We start from the raw sequence: 10,922 nt of genomic DNA, 5'->3' as shown, positions 1-10,922 counted from the left end.
TTCTTTTTTTTTTTTTTTTATAAATATAATACAAATATAATTAGACACATGCAGTTTCAAACAATTTTGCACATTGATTAAAAAGTTTTTTGAAGGATAACAGACTGCATATTCATGTGAGTTTGTGTTCTTCTGGCTTGTAGATGGTAATTAGTGCCTTTGTGAAAGTTCAAGCAGGACACAGTCTCAGCTTTTTAATCACTTAATTAAACACCGCACAACCCGTCATCCTTTAATTATCTGAACCGGCTTTGACCTTCTTCAGGGCTGCTTGTTTAAGTAAACGTCATGTGTGTGCTTGAAACTCTGTTTCTGTAATGATGTGACAACCTTTTAACCTCTGACAGGAAAACACGTTGTATGGTTTTATGTACTGGTTCTGCTGGTGTTTCTTTTTTCCCAACAAAGCCGATTTCTATTGTTTTTGTATTTTATTTTATCTCAAAAAAGCGAAGATGTTTTTATTAACAGACAACGTGGTATGTTGCAGGAGAAATGGGTTCTGAGGAACACTCGTAGCATTCAGAGGGTCTCTTTACTCCAGCATATGAGCAGTATAAAGCTGCTATCTGTGAACATGGTGCAGAAGGAGTCTAAACACGTCTACACTTCCTGCCTCCAATAATCACCTTCTACGTCATTTTCTTTGTCATCTTCTTCTTCTTCTTCTTCTTCTTCTTCTTCTTCTTCTTCTTGTTATTATTATTCAATCATTCATTCATTCATCTTCTACCGCTTATCCGAACTACCTCGGGTCACAGGAGCCTGTGCCTATCTCAGGCGTCATCGGGCATCAAGGCAGGATACACCCTGGGCGGAGTGCCAACCCATCGCAGGGCACACACACACTCTCATTCATTCACGCAATCACACACTACGGACAATTTTCCAGAGATGCCAATCAACCTGTCATGCATGTCTTTGGACCGGAGGAGGAAACCGGAGTACCCGGAGGAAACCCCCGAGGCACGGAGAGAACATGCAAACTCCACACACACAAGGTGGAGGCGGGAATCGAACCCCCAACCCTGGAGGTGTGAGGCGAACGTGCTAACCACTAAACCACCGTGCCCCATTATTATTATTATAATTATAATTATTATTATCATTAATATTATCTGATAGCACAATGTTAGGATATAAATAAATATAAGGTTAGAAAAACTGTTTCCTGAGATTTGGATGCCAGTTGTGATTTAGGTTGTGTTGAGTATAACTTCTATAACTCAATCAATTCTGTCAAATGCAGTTTGTAACAATATGCTTTCTTGCACTTCTTTATTTCTCCCCGAGCAGACTGAACTCACTCTTTATTCTCTTCAAATTCTGGTATACAATCACTGTGTTGTTTATAGAATTTTTGGTGCCTGATTAAACAGATCCCAGTAAGTAGAAATAATTTAGCCTTGAACACGATCACTAGTATCCCATCTGTGCGTACATGATGAGCAGAAATCTGGGATTTTTCGTTTGAACTGTTCCCCTCACCAATGTGCTCTCACCGCTTTCATCCTGCTGGAGATAAATTTAGTCGTTTCTTTATGAAGACATGTCAGAGAGCCGGGAGAGCTGCGTATAATAAGACCAGCTGATGAAGTCCATGCAGTGTGTGTGTGTGTGTGTGTGTGTGTGTGAGATCCCTCCTAGACTTCAGTAAAGACATCTGCAGTGGTTCAAGAAGATTTGTGAAGTCATATGTCTTTATTTGCTGGAAGCCTCTAGTGGGAAGAATTTGCTTTTTGTTGGTGTGTGTGTATTAAGAGAGCATGTGTAACCATGAGATTAAAGATTAACTCATTTTATTTGAAACAAATAAACCTGTTAAATGAATATATTTAAGTAGCTTGTGTTAATGTGTTGAGTTTAAAAGATTTACTCACTCAAACACAAGTAAAAATGTTGAAATATTTCTTTTGTAAATAGTAAATGTTTGGATTAATCTTCAATTTCCTCCTTTTTTAGATTTATGCTGATCTCACACCTCAGAATACATTTCCCACTGTTATTTTTGCCTCAGTGCAACTTCTTTCCTCTAAGACACTTATAGATCACAACACAGTGACTGAGACGATTCTTAAAAAAGAGATAACAGAGAATCACAAAAAAAAACAACACTAAAATGATCAAAACTCACCATGAGCTTCTGTGTGTGTGTGTGTGTGTGTGTGTGTGTTCATGCTGGCATAAACACATATAACCTCATTAATTCTCTTTACTCTGCTTGTTTTGTGAGTCTCAAAATAATATTGCATTTGGTGGGAAAATATTTGCAAGCTTTCACATAATCCTCTTTTTCCTCTCTCTTTCTCTCTCTGGACTTCTGGAGAAAGGAGTTTATGAGGTTCTGAGCCATACACCAGCTGATGGGTGTGTATGTGTTAACATCATACAGGATTTCCATTGAAAAGGTTTCATACATAAGGTGTGTGTGTGTGTGTGTGTGTGTGTGTGTGTGTGTGTGTGTGTGTGTGTGTGTGTGTGTGTGAGTGAGCGCTTTATGGTTTATTCCTATTTTTCCCTCAGCTGATGGTGGGAGTTCAGTCTGCAGTGTGCTAATGGCTTTTATATTTTATGTTCGATTTTCTGTGTGTGTTTGTTCTTGTGTGTGTGTGTGTGTGTGTGTGTGTGTGTGTAGCTCTGGTAGAAAGTCTCTGCTGTGTTCTGACCTCTATTATTGCCTGTGCATTACTGAGACAGACAGGCAGAGAAACCTGATATGATCACCACACACACACACACACACACACACACACACACACACACACACACACACACACACACAAGCACAACAAGTGGATGACAGGCAGCACTATCTAATATGATCCCACTAATTCCTACACTTCACTAAGAATCAATATCAACCCTGCCTTCCATCTGGCTCTCAGCAAACTGCCACCTACACACCCACACCCACCCACCTACACACACACACATATACACACAAACACACACACACACACACAAACACACCTACCTACCTTACCTGTGATACCTTTAATGCAAAGATCCTGTTTGCTGTTAATGCAAGTGCACACACGTCACGTCAGCTGTTGTACGACTTGGATCCTCATAAACTCGTATCTCTAGAACACACACACACACACACACACACACACACACACACACACACACACACACACACACACACACACACACAAACAAACCAAGTGATGTTGTTCTGATCCTCATCTGTCCATTAGTCTGAGTGATTGTGTGTCCACTGTAGCCTCAGATTTGTCTTCTTCTGCTCTTGACCATTTGTCAGCTTTCAGTCTCTCCGTTGTCTTCAGTGCCTTCTGAACGTCTGCTGCTCACTTGATATTTTTCTATTTTGCACCATTCTCTGTGTAAACTCTATAGACTGTTGAGTGTGAAAATATCCCTGGAGATCAGCTGAAACATACAATCCAGCCCTCAACTGAATGTTACTGAATGCCATTGATGGCTGGTGTGTGTGTGTGTGTGTGTGTGTGTGTGTGTGTGTGTGTACACATTCATTATGCATGATAAGATAACACAATTGACACACAGATGACACAATTGACGGATTGTATATTTATAATCACACCCTCCAGTGTCACCCAAATGAGGGTGAGGTTCCCTTTTGAGTCTGGTTCCTCTCAAGGTTTCTTCCTCTTCTGATTTGAATTGAATTGAATTGAGAAGTCCATCTGAAATGTTTATGGAACTACTTTAGTGAATAAAATGATTGAATTAGGGGGGTACGGTGGCTTAGTGGTTAGTACGTCCAGGGTTGGGGGTTCGATTCCCGCCTCCGCCTTGTGTGTGTGGAGTTTGCATGTTCTCCCCGTGCCTCGGGGGTTTCCTCCGGGTACTCCGGTTTCCTCCCCCGGTCCAAAGACATGCATGGTAGGTTGATTGGCATCTCTGGAAAATTGTCCGTAGTGTGTGATTGTGTGAGTGAATGAGAGTGTGTGTGTGCCCTGCGATGGGTTGGCACTCCGTCCAGGGTGTATCCTGCCTTGATGCCCGATGACGCCTGAGATAGGCACAGGCTCCCTGTGACCCGAGGTAGTTCAGATAAGCGGTGGAAGATGAATGAATGAATGATTGAATGATCTTAACTGATGTTCAACACAGACAGATTTTGATCCCTTCCCAGCAGCCATGTTTTTGGTGGTGGATGTAGTGTAAGTGGTTTTGTAGAAATAAAAAACCTTAACATTGATTAGAGAGTGCAGTGTTTGTTTGTCATTTGGATGCACGACCAATCACTGAAATGGTGATGAACATGACTGACATATGAGACTTTACTGTACTGGAGCCAGTCAAAAAAAAACTGCAGTAGGGTGTTTTTTATTTTTTTGTAAAATTCCCCACCATATTAATATAGTGAGATTAGCTGATGATTAATTGTGTATTAAACAATGAAACAAAATATTGAACAAATTTATTGTCAATTCTAGTGCCAAATGATGTCCAGGCAAAATGCATGCAATCTAATTAAACAGATCACATAATGCTGGTGTATTTTTAATTTAAGCATTTATTTTTAGTTGATAATTTCCATTCCTTTGTGCAACAGTAGGTTTTGATGGTAAAAAGTCCAACTCAGCAGTCAGCAGTCAAATCGCACGCAGAACACAAAGCAAAGGTTTAGGGCAAAAATCCAAAGTCACAGAAAAAAAACAGTATTCTGCAGAACATGCAAAATATGGAGACCGTGCAGAAAAATATAATGCTAGGAGAGCAGCTAGCTAATGTGTTGATATCTTTCATGAAATTATATAACACAAATAAAAACTTAGTGTGTTTTTTTATTAGAATTATTTTGTTAGTTAGTGTTGTTTGTTTTCTGCTTGTTTTTGTCTTACAATTTCAAAATTTTAGATATGAATAAAATATTTAATCACCCTAATGTTTATTATTTTATTATAACAGGACCTCACACACACACACTCACACACACACACACACACACACTCACACACACACACAGACACACAAACACACACAGACACACACAGGCACATACGCACACACACAGACACACACAGGCACATACGCACACACACAGGCGCACACACACAGATGTAAATACTTGTGCATATACAGTATATATCAGTGTGAGTCAGTACCTTGTGTAACATTGCCAACTTTTGAATGATTTACTCTGAATTTTGCTTTGGATTTATTACATATCTCAAATGCAAATCAGCACAAACATTAATTAGTAATCATATAGGATTTTTTTAATTTATTTAAGAAATTGTTACGTTTTTTAATTTAAAGAAAGAGAGACAGATCTTAAAAATAGGTCAGTGGCTGCTCAAGTGCTTAAGGCTTTGGGTTGTTGATTGGTGGATCGGGGTTCAAGCCACAGCACTGCCAAGCTGCCACTGTTGGGCCCTTGAGCAAGGCCCTCAACCCTCTCTGCTCCAGGGGAGTTATCATGACTGACCCTGTGCTCTGACCCCAACCTCCAAAGTTGGGATATGTGAAGAAAGAATTTCACTGTGCTGTAATGTAGATATGACAAATATAAAGCCCTCTAGTCTAAAATGAAACATAAACACTGATTGTGTTTGTAAATGATGCATTTAAGACAATATGATGATTAGCTGAAGAAATAAAGCTTTAAACTGTCCTAAAAAGGCCCATTTTCAGCTGCTCTGCTGTTCGAGTGCAGCTGCGGATGACCTCTGACCCTTACTTGTATGTTCTCTCTATCTCGCCCTGCTTAATTGCAGGAATGAGAGCAGGACTCCTGGCTCGCTTCTCTCTGTTCAACACAAGCTGAGTAATTACAGGTCATAACCTCAGAGTGTTTACTTGTTCTTTCTCTCCTTTTGTTTCCTTAGCATCTCTATCTCTCACTTGCTCTGTCATGCTACATAATTTCCTCATTCGCAGTATTGCTGGTTGTGTGAGTGTGTGTGTGTGAGTGTGTGTGTAGGCAGCAAAAAATCTTTAAAACAAAACAGACAGATGAAAAAGAGTAACAATAATGATGTGATTTGTAAACAGGTGGAACTGAGTTAGGGAAAAAATGGTTCCTAATGGTTTTAATGTGTTTTTAATGAAAGTTTAATGAAACATGTTCTTCATAATGGTTCTTGATGGCTGAGACTATAATCATCTATTAGGCTCTGATGGTGCAAAACCCCTAAATCCTGAAATCCGTATAAACCCTACAGGTGTTTGACATACAGTAAACCATTAGACTAAAACACCAAAATCCAGAAATAAAACAACCCTTCCACATAACTAGTGAATGACCTAAAGGTTAAATGCTCAAGATGTGGGTTAGTTTTACAGACGAGTGGGATATGACAAAACAGAACTATTCAGTACGATGAAATCTAAAAACCAAATTCAAACAGCTTAAAACAGCTTTTAGAGTGGAAGTTAGTGATTGGTCTGTTTGAACATGAATCAGGGTGGCAAATAAAAAAATAAAAAAAGAAATTGAGGGTTAAGGTTCTTGCTCAAGGGGGCAGCAGCAGACACTTGGCGAACCTGGTATCCGGGACCTTTTGATCAGTGGCACAACACCTTAATCCCTAATCTACCACATCCCCTTAGATAAATATAATGGTGCTAAAAATAGAGAATTAGTGATTGCAAGCAAGGAAGAATGATGCAAGTGATTGTATGTACTGTGTAGGAATTGTAGGAGAGCTATAGAAGCTCATATGAGAGCAACCATAACAGAGCCCACACTTTAATGAGTGACTCCCAAAGCCTGATTCATCATCAAGAGGTGTTGCAGGCATCTGTCCTCAGTGGAGCAAGGAGGCCGAGGAATGAGTGGAGGTTTTAGTTGGGTCAGTCAGCTCCACCTGATGAGTTGAGGTAACTCATGCAAGTGCAGATTTTATTATGTATGAAATGCACAACAATAACTTAACTGTGAACTCAGGCAAAACTTGTAGTCTGTGAGATTATGGTACACAATGCAATACAAAAACAACAAGCACTTTACAAATAGACACTTAAACATAAGCTCTAAAACATGGTTCTTATCAGCGTGTAAATGAGGCACAGGTAAAAGGGATTAGAACATACTGAGGCTAATGTGAAATGTAGTTCAGGTCCTTTTGGGAGCAACCATAATAGTGTTAATGTTGAAGTGGAAGTACTCGAGTGTCCCACACAGAGCCCTGAACTCAAGCCCACTGAACAGCTTTGGATTCAACTGGAACACAGACGTTGTTTTCTTTATTTAAGTGTGTAGTGGATGTACACTTCCTGTTCTTAATGATTTGTAGCTTAGGAGAAGGAGAAGAACCAATGATTAGCATGCAATGCACAATAAAAGAGACCTCGAGGTGAAGAACAGATGCTCAGTAATGTGATGAGCTGATCAAATGCGGTAAAACTCTTTAGTTTCCTCAACATAAGAACAGAACATATGCTGAAGGAAAGTTCAACCACCAAGTACAGCAGGTGGTAATGTTTTTTTATTTCAGCAGAATCATTTACAGTTCCCAATGTCACAGTGAGATCATCAATCTTAGCAGCTCTTGTAAAAACAACAGATGATTGGCTTCAAGTCACAATTCTGAAGATCCCACTCTAACATCTGGCTATGGTTTTGAAGAGCTCTGCAATTACACCACCAAATGAAGCAGGTGGGTGTTCGATCAGGAGAACATGAAGCACAATGGTTCTCAATGGACTAGGACTGGGAATCACTGTCAGGTTTTAGCAGGTGTTAGAGCTTCATCTCTGATTAATTTTATAGTCACGTATGCTGAGGTTTTTGTTTCATGTGGGTGTGAATTACAGCTCATGGGACAAAGAAAGTGCAAGCAGGATTTTCAATGTAGGCCACAACCGCTTCAGGTCTAAATTAGGGATGCGCTGATACCACTTTTTCTCTTCCGATCCGATTCCGATACCAGAGTTTGCCAGTATTGGCCGATACAGATCCGATATCTGTGTTCTTTTCTAACTTTAAAACTAAAGAATGTATACAAGTCACTTAGTTATTAAGATTTATTTGTTTCTGGCAAGGAAATACAAAAATGCCCATATTACTGGATGTAAAATGAAAACACAAGAAACCTTAAAAAAGTATTAATGCAGTAGCAAACAGTACTTTTAACAGTAAGTGGTCTAACAATCTAAAGCATATATACTGCAATTATTTAATTAAATTATTTTCTGTAGAAAAGGCAATATTTTAAAGTGAATCTTAAATTAGAACTCTTGAAACACAATGCAAAATGTATTAAACAGTAAACCTTGCACCCAAATGAGCGACATGTTTAACGCGCTGAGGTAAATGGAAAGGGCGCCTGCTAAACTTGTCTGTCTGTCGCAGGCGGTTGTGCAACATATTTCCTATAAAATTTATTATATTTATTTTCATTAATGTAATTTAATATATAAGTGTATTACGTTCAAGCAATAGTCTATTATGTTTGTTGTTCATTAATCAACCACCACGGGCATGGGCATCGAAGTAAATAAAAAGTGGGCGTGTCCTGTCCCACCCACATATAATGGTTCCGAGGCCCATGGATTTCAGGAAGCAGGACCGTGGTCAATGCTGTAGGTAAAATGCGGAATGGAGTTTAATTTATTAGGGCATTCCTCAAGCAGAATGGATTCGACTGGCGGCGCTCTGTAAGTAATATAAAAAAAGACATATGCGCTGAATAGAGACGGAAGAAGTGGGTGGGTCCATCCAATATTATTGGTCTTAAAAAGTGGGTGGGTCTTGGTTCCAACGCCCATGTCCACGGGTATCGGATTTGGATCGGTCACGCACCACCGATACCCGATCCACTCAAAATGCTGGATCGGTGCATTCCTAGTTTAAATCCAAATACAGGTTCAGGTACAGACACAGGTACAGATACATGTACAGGTACAGACAAAGGTACCAGTACAGACACATACAGATACAATACAAGTAATGAAGCATCTACAGGCACAGACACAAATACAATTACAGACAAAGTTACAGGTACATACACTGGTACAGGAACAGAAACAGGTACAGAAAAGGTACAGGTACAGAAACAGATACAGTATAGGTACAGACACATCTACAGATGCAGCCACAGGTTCAGGTACAGACACATCTACAGGTACAGACACAAGTACAGGTACAGATACAAGCACAAGTATAGACACAGATACAGATAGAGGTACAGATAGTGTCATTGTGTTACATTGCTACACTCCTACTACACTGAACACCTGATGTGTACCACACAAATTATATCTTGTAAAGACAACTGATTTACTTCCATTCCTGAAACAGCAGGATCAGACTTATCAGACCAGACATAGAGACGCCTCCATTACAAACAAACAGACCTGTGTGTGTGTGTGTGTGTGTGTGTGTGTGTGTTTCCAGCTGGGCTGTCTTGTTTGATAATGGCACATACCATTCTGTGTTTGTTTTGTGTGTATGTCTTTATAGCTAGAGCTTAATGTGGCATTAATAATCATTTTGTGGGGCACAAATTAAATTCATGCTCTTTAGCTTATTTATTGGACTAGCTGCAAGATTCAGTTGTGCATCAGAGAAGAGATTACACTTGGCTTATAAAGCATTTAACCTGAACAGTAAAGAATCTGAATCCTTTTCTTTGCCTTGACGTCTCATACATCATCATGTTTCCTACTCCCCTGCCTCTGCTTAGCATTGAGCTATCTGGTTTAACACAGCTACACTCTGTTCTTTCTTTTGTCTGGTACAAGGGCTTTTTCTTTTTAATGTATAAGAAGATATGGCATGTTGTCCATGTTTTATTCTGAATGCTGCATAACTCTGACGCTAGAGACTCTAGAGACATTAACTTCACCATGTCAAAATTGATGGGCAATGCAGTGTAGAGGTGGGTGGTGATGGATGGGGTTAGTAGTAGGGTGCAAGGCAGGGATTGTTAGGTTTGGGTTTGGGTGCAGGGGGTTGGTCCTGGATGAAGACAGGTAAGTCAGGATGGAGATGGTTGGGGTAAAGTGGTACAAAGCAAAGATAGACACTGTCCCAGTTAATGGGAGGTGTGTCCACCTCACAGACACAAGCACAGCAAACAAACACAAAGCCATTTCTTTACCCAAGCTCTGCATTGAAGCACTTGTGTGTGTGTCAAGAGCAATGTCTGAGCTTCTGGTCACCATTACCTCAACAGCCACTATAGCACCAATAGCATCCATCACAGAAAGTAAGTGAATCTCTACTGCATTACTGCATTATAAACACTGAACTAGAGCTGAATGGCTGATCTTTTTTTTTACATCTCATCATAATTAAGTGACCAACCTTCACAACTTTCACACTCATTTAATTTCAATGAATCATCTTGAAATCATTTCAATGAATCATCTCACACTCATCTTTTCCTGATGAGGGTCACAGTTGTGGAAATGAGGTTCCTCTTCAGGATTGCTGGAATTACCGGTGGTGAGATGGTTGAGGAGCTTGACAATCCGGGGTAGACTTGGAGTAAATTTACTGTTTCTCTTGTTCAAGAGGAGCCATCTACGTTGGTCTGGGCACCGCCTGATGTGTATCAGGTCCAGGAGCTACATAAAGGATTTTATCTTGGTTTGGGAATCCTGCAAGAAGAGTTGCAATCTGATGGTGGAAAAGACTGAGAAGTCTGAACTAAACTTCTCAGCTTGTTGTTCTTTTCACTTCAACTAAGCAAAAAAAAAAAAATTTCCTGGAGGTTTTATTTACATTTGCAAAATATAGACACTAAAGTAGTGTTATGGATTAATATGTAAAAATACCTTTCTGGGTATGGGGATGTGGTAGCATAGTGGTTAAGGTGTTGGATTACCAATTGGAAGGTTGTGAGTTTGATTCTCATGGGTTCTCTTAACCCTCAATTACTTAGTTGTAGAAAATGACATAAAACTCTCTGAATAAAGGCATCTGCTAATTGCTGGAAATGAAAATGTTTACTCATTAAGACTGAGATGTGTTTGGTGGC

This window comes from Tachysurus vachellii, chromosome 15, assembly GCF_030014155.1.
Source record: "Tachysurus vachellii isolate PV-2020 chromosome 15, HZAU_Pvac_v1, whole genome shotgun sequence".
Lineage (NCBI taxonomy): Eukaryota > Metazoa > Chordata > Actinopteri > Siluriformes > Bagridae > Tachysurus > Tachysurus vachellii.
The sequence above is the reverse complement of the archived record's forward strand: the minus strand, read 5'-3'. Positions refer to the sequence as shown.